Raw genomic sequence first — 12,261 nt, 5'->3', positions numbered from 1 at the left:
TGGTATGCACGCTGGACAAGGGAAAGATGAAATAGCGGGACAAGATCCAAAAAGGCAAGTTAGCATATAAGCTAATACGAAAACAACACGAGAGGGCCTGGTTAGCGTCATCTGAGCTAGGAAAGATTAAAAGTGTTTGTTTTTTTGTTTTTTGTAATAATTGCATTATTATACTTTCTTATGAAAATTTATTCCTCACAAATTAAGATTAAACACCAAAAATGGTGCATCATATTTGCATATTTTGATGTTTTTGTTGTTGTTGTTTTTTGTATTATATTAGCCAGGAATGGGCAAATTAAATAACGGAACCCTAACCCACAAAGAGGGGGACCGCAGACGTCCTGACCAGATGTATGATAAAAATGCTATTTTAAATAAAGGCAATAAAATATGAGGACAGTAAAACTCACATACTGTAAAATACAGTGAATAACGCTCTTTAAAAAAAGTAATAAATAAAGTGTTTTTGTTTTGATTTTACAGTGGGATTAATTAGAAAAATAACATTTTCACATTGTTTAAATGTTTTCCAATAGTTTGTACCCCCCCCCCCCCCAAAAAAAAAAATAAAATAAAAAAATAAATAAAAAAAATGCTTAGAAATCTCCACTATGCATTTTCTACAAAAAAACAACAAAAAAACTAGGTTGTCTCCTCAAGAGAGAAATATTAATGTGATTGAAAATTAATCCGCATACATGTGAAACCACGGGTGCCGGATTGCAAGTATGTGGGGCTCCAGTGTAGAAGAGGAAACAAGTTTATAGAAACACTGGGCGCTAATTAGCGAACTGTCAGGCTTCCTGTTCTGTCTCCCTCTGTTGGGCAATGTTATTTTTCATGTTTCTTGGACTAAAGGCAATTCCTGATGTGTTTTTTAATATGTCCTTGGCCAATAAAGATGATTCTTTTCCTGATGTTTATAATTTCCCCCAACAAAAAAAAAACGTTTTGAAAAAATAATAAAAAATAATGGAGGGCCCAATCAGCATGTGACCATCCCTGACGATCGCTATGCCATAATTAATTCTTAATCAGGAGTGCTTTTTTTTTTTTTTTTTTCCTTTCTTTTCTGAGGTTGTACACTGGAGACAGGGAATGCACACTCTCTGTCAGGGTTCAAGATTTTTTTTTCAAGGTATCATCTTGGTACGCTAACTCTTTCGGTATATTTAAGGGGGTACGGTGTGCTAGCTTGGAGACGGCCTTTCTATAATGTGCAAACCAAAAAGTGTGCAGGCTGTTTTTCAAGTGTGTACTGTAGAGGGGGAGCGGCAACTCTGTCGAGATGTTGAAGGGTGTGTGAGCCATCAAAAGTTTGTGGGTACATTAATTCTGTTGGGATCCTGAAATGATGCGTGGCATCAAACGTTTAAAATTGCCTTTTTTTTTTTTAGGGTAAGCGTTTGAGGGGAGGAGGTGCGCAAGCTTTGTCGGGATGTTGAAAGAGGGTGCGGCTTAAAAAGTTGGGGAACAGCTGATCTAAAGGATTATGAAGCAAATAATTGTAAGGTCACATTTCAGCTTTAGGCTGCTTAGCTCAGTGTGGATGTCAGCGTGTAGTTGAGTCATTTCATCTCTGATTTCTGGCCTTGAATGACGTCTCCCATGAGCCTTTCCATCAGCATGTCATGATCTATTACATTTTACTGATTTTATTTTATTTTTTTATATATATTTCATCCCAGCGCCTCTAACTCCTCCCGGTCGGCCACTTGATCTTCCCTCCTCCACGTGCCCCACCATCCATTAGTCATAGCTTCCAGCTACGGAGCAACAGGCGGGATGCCACCGTGTTATTCATCCACCGTCCTGCATGCCGCTTGGACTCTTGCTTGCGACTTTGTGGTTGCACTTGAGTTTTGCCAACAACCTCGTGAGTGACTCAACGACCCACATCATGCTAAATGCTGCATTAGTTGACAGTCAACGTACGGAAGCGTAGAGCTGCCAATGTGGAGTAAACATTTTTGGCTGGCGAGTATGTTCGAACATACTTGTAAAATGAAAAGTGAAACGTGACGTCTGATGCTGAAAGTAACAACATGTGTTTAATCATTTCAGTGAAATTATAATGTATTTCCTCATACGATAAGTAGTTGGGATCCATGTAAATCCCTTAGCATAATGGCCCTGGATATATTTGCAATGTACAGTCGGAGGTGGGATTTGAACCTGCGACCTCCTAGTTACTTAACAATGCACTGTACCAAGTGAGCTACTGAGCAGTATCAGAGAGCTGCTGGTGGTGATCAGTTGTTTGTGTGGAAGTGGGCATGGAAAGTGGGACTTAGAAAAATCTCAAATTTAGTCCCATTGAAAATGAAAGAGGAAAAGTTGATCTTTCACATTAAATTATGTGAGTACTGTAAGAGTCAGACGATATATTCCCAAGAAGTCGTGAATTTTTTCAGCAAGTGTAAATCGGAAGTATTATGTGGGAGATGTTTGACGGCAAAAAAGCGAGGACAATAAAACGTGCCTGAAACTAGACGAAGTGCACTTTCCGGAGAAATTGCGCTGCAATGCTGAAAGCTGAATGCTAATAGCTGAATGTGAAGCTGAATGCTTGAAATTATGTGAAAATTACAAAGTTTAAATTGAAGTTAAAAGATAAATGAATGAGAAGAAAATTTGAACTGCAATCTGTCGAAGGTGGCATTTCATCATTTCAAAGAAATTATAATCCATTCCCTGAAACGATAGTCAGTTGGTATCAAACCATAGAATGTACGACTGAGCTAACTTGCCTTGTTCAAATTCCTGGCTAATGGCGTATTTATTTTAAAAATAGCCATCTGATGAAAGCCAGCATGCATTTAATAATTTCAGTGAAATTGTAATGCATTTCCTGATATGATAGTCAGTTGGTATACAGTTATATCACTAAGCATAATTGCCATGAATATATTTGCAATCTACAGTCAGACGTGGGATTCGAACCCAGGACCTCCTAGTTACTGGACAATGCACTTAACCAAGTGCACCACTGAGCAGTATCAGAGAGTTGGTAATGGTGATCAGTTGTATGTATGGAAGTGGGCATGGAAAGGGAAAAGTTCAATGTCAATCTCATTGGAAATGAATGGGGGAAAGTTGACATTTAACGTTAAATTGTGCGAGGACTGTAAGTAATGTGGATAATATCAAATGATATATACCCCGGAAGGCGTGAATTTTTTAAGCAAGTTGAAATTTGAACGGTGTAAATTGGAAGTATTATGTGGGAGTTGTTCTCAGCAAATAAGTGAGGAGAATAAAAATCTGAATAACATATGTGGGGTGATTTCAGCATTCCCACAATAATAATAAAGAATACGAATAGCATATGTGGGAATGCTGAAAGCATTCCAACAACAAGGTGATAAATTAGCCAAAACATTGAAACTGGATTCACAAATACACTTTAACTCATTCACTGCCATTGACGGAAAAAGATGTCAAATGATGCATTTTTTTTGCTGGTCTGGCAATGAATGTGTTAAGAGAGGTGTTTTCCAGCGGATGTGTTGACTGAGTATTTTTGGACACTTTTGGTTTATGCCGGTTCATTAGGAAAATTAATGAGCTCACAAAGTTTATAGCCGCTGCCCCACGGTTAAGCAGTAATATAGACGAAAGCGTTAAGGTGCCAGCCTTTATGGAACTTTTTGAGAAGATCAATTGTTCCTCAAAAGGGAGAAAGTGTGATGAATTAGTCTAACAGGAAGGCCCTGGCGTTGAAAAAGTGGCCGTCACAGCCACATCCTGGAGTTGGGCTGCGGCCGTTGGGAGTGAGGCGTGTAGTAAATAATATTAATCCATTACGGCTCGGCGACCACAACCAAGGCCGCTGGAACCTTGTTTGAATTGCGCTGCTTGCGGGACAAGAATTATATGCGCCGAATATGGCGCAGTCAGCACACCGCCGCTCTCCACCGCCACTGCCCCTCCGTCTAGACGCTAGGAAACGTCCATATGGAGATATTTAACGCGCTCGTTAGCTGGCCCGCTTGAAATACACTTGCACTGACGCTCGTCCATAAAAACACTAATTCGAGTGCTCTGCGCGGACGAATGAAGCGGTTTGACGCATCCCGGGATTTTTTTGGCACGAGGCCACGCTGCTGCCGAGCGTGGCTGGAACAGGGAAGGCGTCAGGAAAGAGATGATTCCTCGGAACGCTTACTTGAGGTAGGCTGATCCCTTTGGGAGAAGATGAGTGGAAAATGTCTGCTAAGGTGAATGGGATACGGCCCATTGGAAGAATATGAAAAAATAACTTCATGCACAACCTCAAAAAACAGACTATTCTCAAATGTTTGAAGCAACATTACATCTCAGCAACCCTTTGATGTCTATTGTGACTTTTAATCCGATAAAAGGTCTAGTCCCACCCCCTCCCTTCAAGTTACAGGTCCCTGGTGATCTATATCTTGTGGGTCACCACATTCCCAAACTTTTTAAACAAAAAGTCAAGTCAAAATTATTCTTTGCAATAGGGGTGTTAAAAAAAATCGATTCGGCGATATATCGCGATACTACATCGCGCGATTCTCGAATCGATTCAATAATCGGCAAAATCGATTTTTTTTAATTTTTTTTTTAGGATTCACACCTTAAGCATGGAAGAATGTTATATGAACGGAACATTAAGCCTTAATATTTTATTTCAATGCTGTTCAAACATGAAACAAATTACAACCTCTATAAGACTGAAATTTCAGATAAATAAATAATACATTTTCATATAAATCTTACACTCTACAAGCTTACTGATTAATCGAATCGTGACCTGTGAATCGTGATACGAATCGAATCGTCAGGTACTAGGCAATTCACACCCCTACTTTACAATATGTTCTATGTAGCACCACTATAGTCAAAACAAAAAATCCGCAAGTTTTTATCCATCTCAGGGCAGCCATTTTGCCACCTGTTGTCGACTGAAAATGACATGATAGTTGCGTGCTCAGGTAACGACCAATCATGGCTCAGTTTGCGAATGTCACATGACCAAATTCAGGAAACAGGTGAGCCGTGGTTAGTCGTTAGCCGACGCCTGAGCAACTGTGATGCCATTTTCAGTCAACAGCAAGTGACAAAATGGCCGCCCCCTGAGATGGATAAAAACAACAACTGCAATATTAATCATAATGCCGTAAATATCCTATATATAGGAGCATAAATAAGGTGAACGTAAAAAAAAAAGTTGTGATGTTCCATAGCCTAATCATCGCAATATTTTGTAAAAGAAAAAGTTATAATATGCACTCAGAAGATAAAATGTCTTCCTATAAAACAATGTGGTGATACTCAGAATAAAGTTAGAATGTTATATAAAAAAAGTTGTAATTTTACAAAATTAACATTTTGGGGGGAAGAATAAAAGTCATAATTTTGATAGCCTGGAAGACGTTCATTCACTTTACATGATTTCCTTATGTTTACATTGAGGTTATGTTTACAAAGAGAACATAGGTCAAGCAGCGTCATTTGAAAGGTTTGAAACAACCTGTCAGCCAAACCCAACATAAAAACATGCCGACAAATTCAAAGCATTCACAAGTGTTCTTAAAGTTTACTTCTTTTTTTTTTTTAAATGCTACAAAGACTTTTTGCTCAATACAGTACATTTGATGCAGCCTGGTCCTCCATCAAAAGCGTATTTACACAGAACTAATGTTGATAAAGCCTATGATTCAGATGGAATGACTCAACTACATCCTGCGAGCCACACTGAGCATGAAATTATTACAATACTTCTTAATTCTTTACATCAGCCATTCCCCAACTGTTGGAGTCACGCACCCCTTTTAATATCATTTCAAACGTTTGTTTTTTAAATTCAGGTAGTTTTAATTAGTTTGTAGTGCAAGCTTGTTAGTTTTTCTTTGTTTGTATTTTTGCACAATGATTTTATTTAGTTTTCAGCAGTTTTTATTATTATTATTATTATTATTATTATTATTAAAACCTTTTTTTCCTATTTAATTTTAGTTATTTCATTAGTTTTTGCTCACTTATAATAACCTTGGTGAACATGCTACAGAGCAAATCAGCCGGTGTTAAATTTCCAGTGGTCGATCAAATTTGCAGTGTTATTTTAACTCTGTTAGGATAAAAAAAAAAAGAAAAAAAAAGTTACACACTGTAAATTTCCTTGCGTGTTGGGGTAGATGTTTGGTGTAACCTGACTAGCACTTGAGTATTAAATTAAACACAACCTAATTTCCGGTGAAGGAGAAGCTGTCCAATTTTCCAGTGCTCTATCGACATCTCAATAGTGATACATCCAGTTGTTATTGTTGTTCGGGTGGCGTGGCTCAGTGGGTTCGATCCAAGGCCAGTGTGACTACGTCAAAGTATCCTTGAGCAAGATACTGAACCCCCCCAGTTGCTCCTGATGCCGTGTCATCAGTCGTCAAAATGCTTTGAGGGCCTTGTAAGGAAGAAAACTGCTATATTAATCAAGCACCATTAGTTTGGCAGATTTAAATGTTTAACACCGACACTATGTGCTGCGTCCGGTAATAGCGCGAAATACTGCACCACAACTGCGCCCGCATTCTGCGCCCATTCTGCTTTAATCATATACCGGCGCAAACACGCCCACAAAACTGACAGCTTGGAGCAAATTTGCTCCTGATTTACCACACATGGCAATGGATTTGCGCCAAGAACATTGTAGTATAGTAACAGTTGTGAGAAAGATGACATAATCAGAAACCGAGGTTGGACCGAGAGTAAGCGTTTGAAGCGCCATTAAAATGTACATAGCAGAGAGGACGACAGCAGCAAAATTCATTCATAAAGTACAAATTATTGCGATCGGTTTTTGAAAATATATTTTCAGAGGTTGGCGTGGGCGTACAGAATGCATCTGGCATGTAAAAATGATTGTAAAATGCCTCCCCGCCATTGCCGATCAGTCCGGGTTACGTTATGTGTCCTAAACCAACATAGAAGTTTTTTTCTCTCTTTCTCTGTCTCTCATCAGCCAGAAAGGGACGTGCACTGTGCCACATGCACTGCTGTCATGACCCCGGGATCGAGGTTGCGGCAGGTTTATGCATGCTTTCCATAAACATTATTTGCGTCACGCAAACGCCGTATGGCTATTTGCGCTGGCGTTAGTGAATTAGATGCTCATTTGCATTGGGGTGGGCATATTTTGCGTTTCATGTATGCAAATGATCTCATTAACATACGCGCAAATAACACTACCGCACCGTGGCGCAATCTGGTTGGCAGCGACCTTAGTCATTGCTCCATTTTTATTGGTTAGTGCCGTGCAAAGGCGACGCAAACCTTTAGTGAATAGGCCCCTAAGTGTTTACCAGTATAGATTTTTTAACACTATACGGTGTTGGAGTAACACTGGTTAAGTGTGAAAAAAGAAGTGTCAGATTTACACTCATTGATGTGGAGACTTGTTGATTACTAACATGTTGATTATGTTCAATTATGCATTCACCATTGTGACTTGACTGAACGATTTAAAAATGCTGGACGGACGGTTCCACCATCTCTAACTACATTTAAGTTCCCGCCAGGGGGAAAAAAAAAGAAAAAAATGTCTGGAATGTCCAGAATGCATATGGTAAACAACGTAAACACAACGCGATGCAAAGAATACGACTCACGCGCTTCTGGGTGCGCCCGGTGTGTCAACAACATTGTGCGCGTTGTTGACACGACGGCGGTGCGCGGCTGTAATGTATATGCGGGCGCGGAGGAGGCGGCGTAATGCGTTTAGCGGGCGGGCTAAAGCTGAAAAACACATGCTGCGGCATAAGTAAACAATGCAGATGAGTAAACAATGGGTGCATGCTGATTCGCAGTCAACAATGCAACGCCGCACCTTAATGTGTCTGGGCCACACAATGCAAAAAGCCGATTATGCAAATTGGGGTTATCGAGGGCATGGCGATGTAACAATGGCACCAAGTTGATTGAGCTGCACTGAATGTGTGTGTGTGTGTGTGTGTGTTTGGGTGTGTATGTAAGCCACCATTCCCATGGGTAGCCTTTCCCAAACCCTATAGCTGCTGATCCGAGGTCTCATTATAAGGCCCACATCAATCAGGAGGTCAAAGGGTTGTGGCCGATCAATAAAACCTGATCAATCAGCTCATTTTTTATTTTTATTATTATTTTTTTTTAATGACATAAGGAATCGTTAAACCTTGTAAAACAAACCTGCCTGCTGCCTCACATTTTTTTCCCCCCTCGTTTTGAAGGACACTGGCAAGGACTCCCGCATGGACGTGCGTCATCACGTTGCACCTGGAGTGCCCTCGCGTCCTCGCCACATCTGCGACACTGCGAGGAAAGCACAACCACATAGTACACACAAACACGCATTCACCCCCGCACACATGCACACACTCGACGTTGTTTGAGCTCATATTAGCCTATTGACACGTTGCCATGGCGAGAAAAAAAAAACAAATACATCAAATAGTTCGGCGATTAGCCGTGCTTACTCCCATTTAACTATAAATCATGCATCATGTATCCAAATTGCAAGCTCATTCCCTTTTCATGCCAGGCTTTGGAAAATTGCGATGATCCATTAGCTTTAATTATCAAAGCTAATAAATGGGTCATTTTTCAGCATCCTATCAAATCAAAATTGCCCAATTGGCGCCTGTGCCAGGGAATTATTCTCCCACAGGAATAGTCGGAGCCAAAAGGGGTTACAAATCATGGAAAATGAAAGGAGAGACTATAGGATAAAAAACTGCACTGGATGCTAAATCACTTACAATTTAGCCGGCCCGGCCCCCCCCCCCATTCTTCTTTACTAGTAAAATATTCATTTTAAACCAATTGTAATGTACTCTCCTAGCTGTATAGAGTACAGTAACAGTCCACAACAATAAGGCCACTTGCCATTTAATGAGAACTAACAGTTAGGTCCAGAAGTATGCGCATAATGCTGTTTTTTATGCCTTTCAATGAGTATGCAATAAAGTCAGCTAAATGTGATTGAAGTGTCAACTTTCTGCTTCTAAGGAGATGTATTATTTCGTTTTTCACAATATGAAACAGTTCCCAAGTGTCTTACTAAATGGTCTCTTGACATTTTTCTGTCAAAATACACAAAGGATAAAGAATTGCAGTACATTTACTAGCTGTTTCTAACACTCTGGTTCAAATCGCTCGGTTTTGGGGTAGTATCTTACGCAAAAGCGTGCGATGTGAGCGACTACTCGTTGCCAAATTTTTCGCTTATAGGCCTATGGACTTTTTTTTTATCCCTCCCAGATTACTATTTTATTTAAAAATAAAAATAAAAAGCGAGCACCCAATGTAGTGACTTTTTGTAGTGTTATTATTGGAGTCCCTTGAGAGTCGATCCCCTACAGACCACCATCCAGAGACATACATTCGCAAAGCTACCGCTAGCTAGTTTAATCATAAACATCCTGTATTTTCACTTCCGAGGGCAGAATTTCATGACAAAGGTGTCAAAATACATCATCAAATGTTGTCAATTTCTGAAAAATATTTGAGTATGCTAGCAGACAGCCATGATATTAGCTAATGCTAATCCTTGCTAACACTGTAATCATTCTGACAATAGCGAATTTAGCATTAGGTGCCAAATCACGGGCGGTGAAACTCAGTGTGGTGGTAGTTGTCATGTATACTATAACAGAATTGCCACAGAGGAGATGAATACTGAATTAGAAAAGAGCACTACAGTAGTAGCCATCTGAAACTCTTTGCTAGCTAACTTCTGTGGTGCAAGTCTGAGTTCCCCTCAACCTCTGACTACGCACAATAGGTGATGTGAGCCCAGCAAAGTTTTTTTTTTTTCTTTTTTTCCTGGGACACACGACCATCTTTGCGGTTTTCTTTCTTACGGTTTCTTTTGGCGGCTGTCTCTGTAATTGATTCTCAGTTTTGGTTTTTGATGAGGCGCATAATGCTAATTTTGCCTTGCAAACTGCTGTGTGAAACTGCTAATTTTGAGACTTGTACAATATTGCTAATCAGAAATAGGCAAATAAATAAGTAAATTGATTTTGGTTGAATTTCATATTAAATGAATAAGCAGGTTCAATTCTTTGTATACAAACCTTTAAAACAACATAACTTTCCATATTCTGAGATTTAGCATTATCCATTCAGTAAAAAAAAATAAAAAAATGAATAAAATAAAATAAAAAAAGTCCTTTGATGAAGAGTACCTCCATTTTCAACGGTTCGTTCAATCATGAACATCATTTTCAACTACTTACGAGTCCACTGATGTCACGAAAATTGTGTTTCCTCCCTTGAGCTGCTTTAACGGGGTTTATTTGCTGCTCCTTTCTGGGACTTGACGCCTTCATCACTTGTGTTCACAACAAAGCAAAAGCCACTGGTAGGAAAATAGGGAAGTCAGAAAACATAAGGAAGTACATTTACTGGACAGGTGATACTTGTTTTAGACTGATGGGAATTCAGTTTTGACACCAGCGTGTATTCTGCACAATGATGCCAGAAAATGAACATTTGAGGCTCTTTCAAGCTATTGGTACGAGATGTAATGTAATAAAGATGCAATGGAAGACATTTTAGACATGGGGATAAAAAAAAGAAAAAAGGCAAAGAAATAACAGGAGGAGCAGATTGTTTGAGGAAGAGGAGTCGATTTGAACTCGCAACTCATAGTAACTTCCCCGCCAAGTTACGCACACTCATAGGGAATCAGTGCTGGCAATGACGCGTGTGGGGAGAGCAAACAAGCCCGTTTCCCTAAATCCAACAGTCCACAATGCGAATGACACGCGGGCTTTTTCCAGCTGCACGGAACGTCTGGATCATGGTGGCAATGAATAAATGATAACAGTGAGATCTGTGTGGTTGGGAGGGGTGGGACGATGTTTTAGGAACTATTTATAGCACCGCAGCAGAAATTTAACCTTGACCTCCTTTCGGCACAGTGGCCACGCAGTCGGGCCTCCTTCAGTCAAACGTCACTTGCACATGAATTTTTTAAATGCCTCGGAAATTCCCCATCACGGGGCTTCACTGATGTTTGACTTTACCTGTGTGCTTGTGAGCTGTCACGCAAAAGACATTCTTTCAGTTGTACTGCTAATATCAGTATTTGAAACTCCTTGAATAATGGCCTCCTGTCAATTAATCCATTTTATGAGACAACACTGAAGAAATGACACTTTAACAAAATTGTTAGTGTACATCTTATATCACTCTAATTGCATTGTTCTGTCAGAATAACTCATATTCTTCCGGGACGATGACATCTATGATGTCATGGTAGAGCTGCCATGAGTTATCCTGACTTTCACCTCTTCTCACGCACTGAACAAATCTATTTGTATTTGACAGGGAAAACATCTACAGTACTTTGTAGTTTGAGGTTGAAATATATGTTTTGTGACACCAGTCTTGGAACTTTTCTGACACAGCGTCTATTTGACATACAGGATGCATGTACTGTACATATTGTATATGTATAAATTAGAAGTGTCAAAACTTTAATTGTAACTTGAAATTTTATATCTGTTTTAAATAAAATAAAATGTACAATAAAGTATTTTTCTACGATTCACTCTTAACTTAAAGTGGAAAAATGTTAAACTAATAAAAATATGGCTGCATCTTTTAGTCATTGATAACAATTCATAATAATTCATAAAATTGAGTTAAAATTAAAAGGACAAAACTATACTGTAAAAAAACGAGTGATACTGATTTGTGTTGGTCATTTTTCTGCCACTAGATGGCATAATTACATTTATAAGACTGGTGACAGCTCAGTGCATTTTTCTTTTCACATTGAGAGCTATCTAATCTTTAATGAATTTGTGAAATGTTGCACAATTTAAAATTGTAAAATACAACTTAGCCCCAGACTTCATAAATATATGCATTATTATTACTGCTAAATTTTGACATGGACATGTCAGCTGCATTGCAACTGGAATTCTCACAGTACAGGCTTTCCAAGTAAGGGGCGGCCATTAATCGTGCGTTAAAAAATAAATTCGAGGGGTGAAAGGAACTTTGAATTAACTCACGAATTTTGACACATCTACTCGTAGTATAAATGCAAATGCAGCCAGTGGAGCAGGCAAGCAGTGCAGTAAATGTGGGCAAGAAGCCGGATGCAGGCTGAGGGGGCTTGTGAGGTCACGGCCTATGTGGAGTGTTAGCGGGAACGACACCTGACAGCAGGCCGGCCGGATGCGCCCCGGTACTTCTGTACATTCGTGTCACTCCTGATAAGTCAGGTGCTCCATACAGGAAGGAGAGGAA

Source organism: Festucalex cinctus, chromosome 15 (genome assembly GCF_051991245.1).
Source record: "Festucalex cinctus isolate MCC-2025b chromosome 15, RoL_Fcin_1.0, whole genome shotgun sequence".
NCBI lineage: Eukaryota > Metazoa > Chordata > Actinopteri > Syngnathiformes > Syngnathidae > Festucalex > Festucalex cinctus.
Note: the sequence above shows the minus strand (reverse complement) of the source record.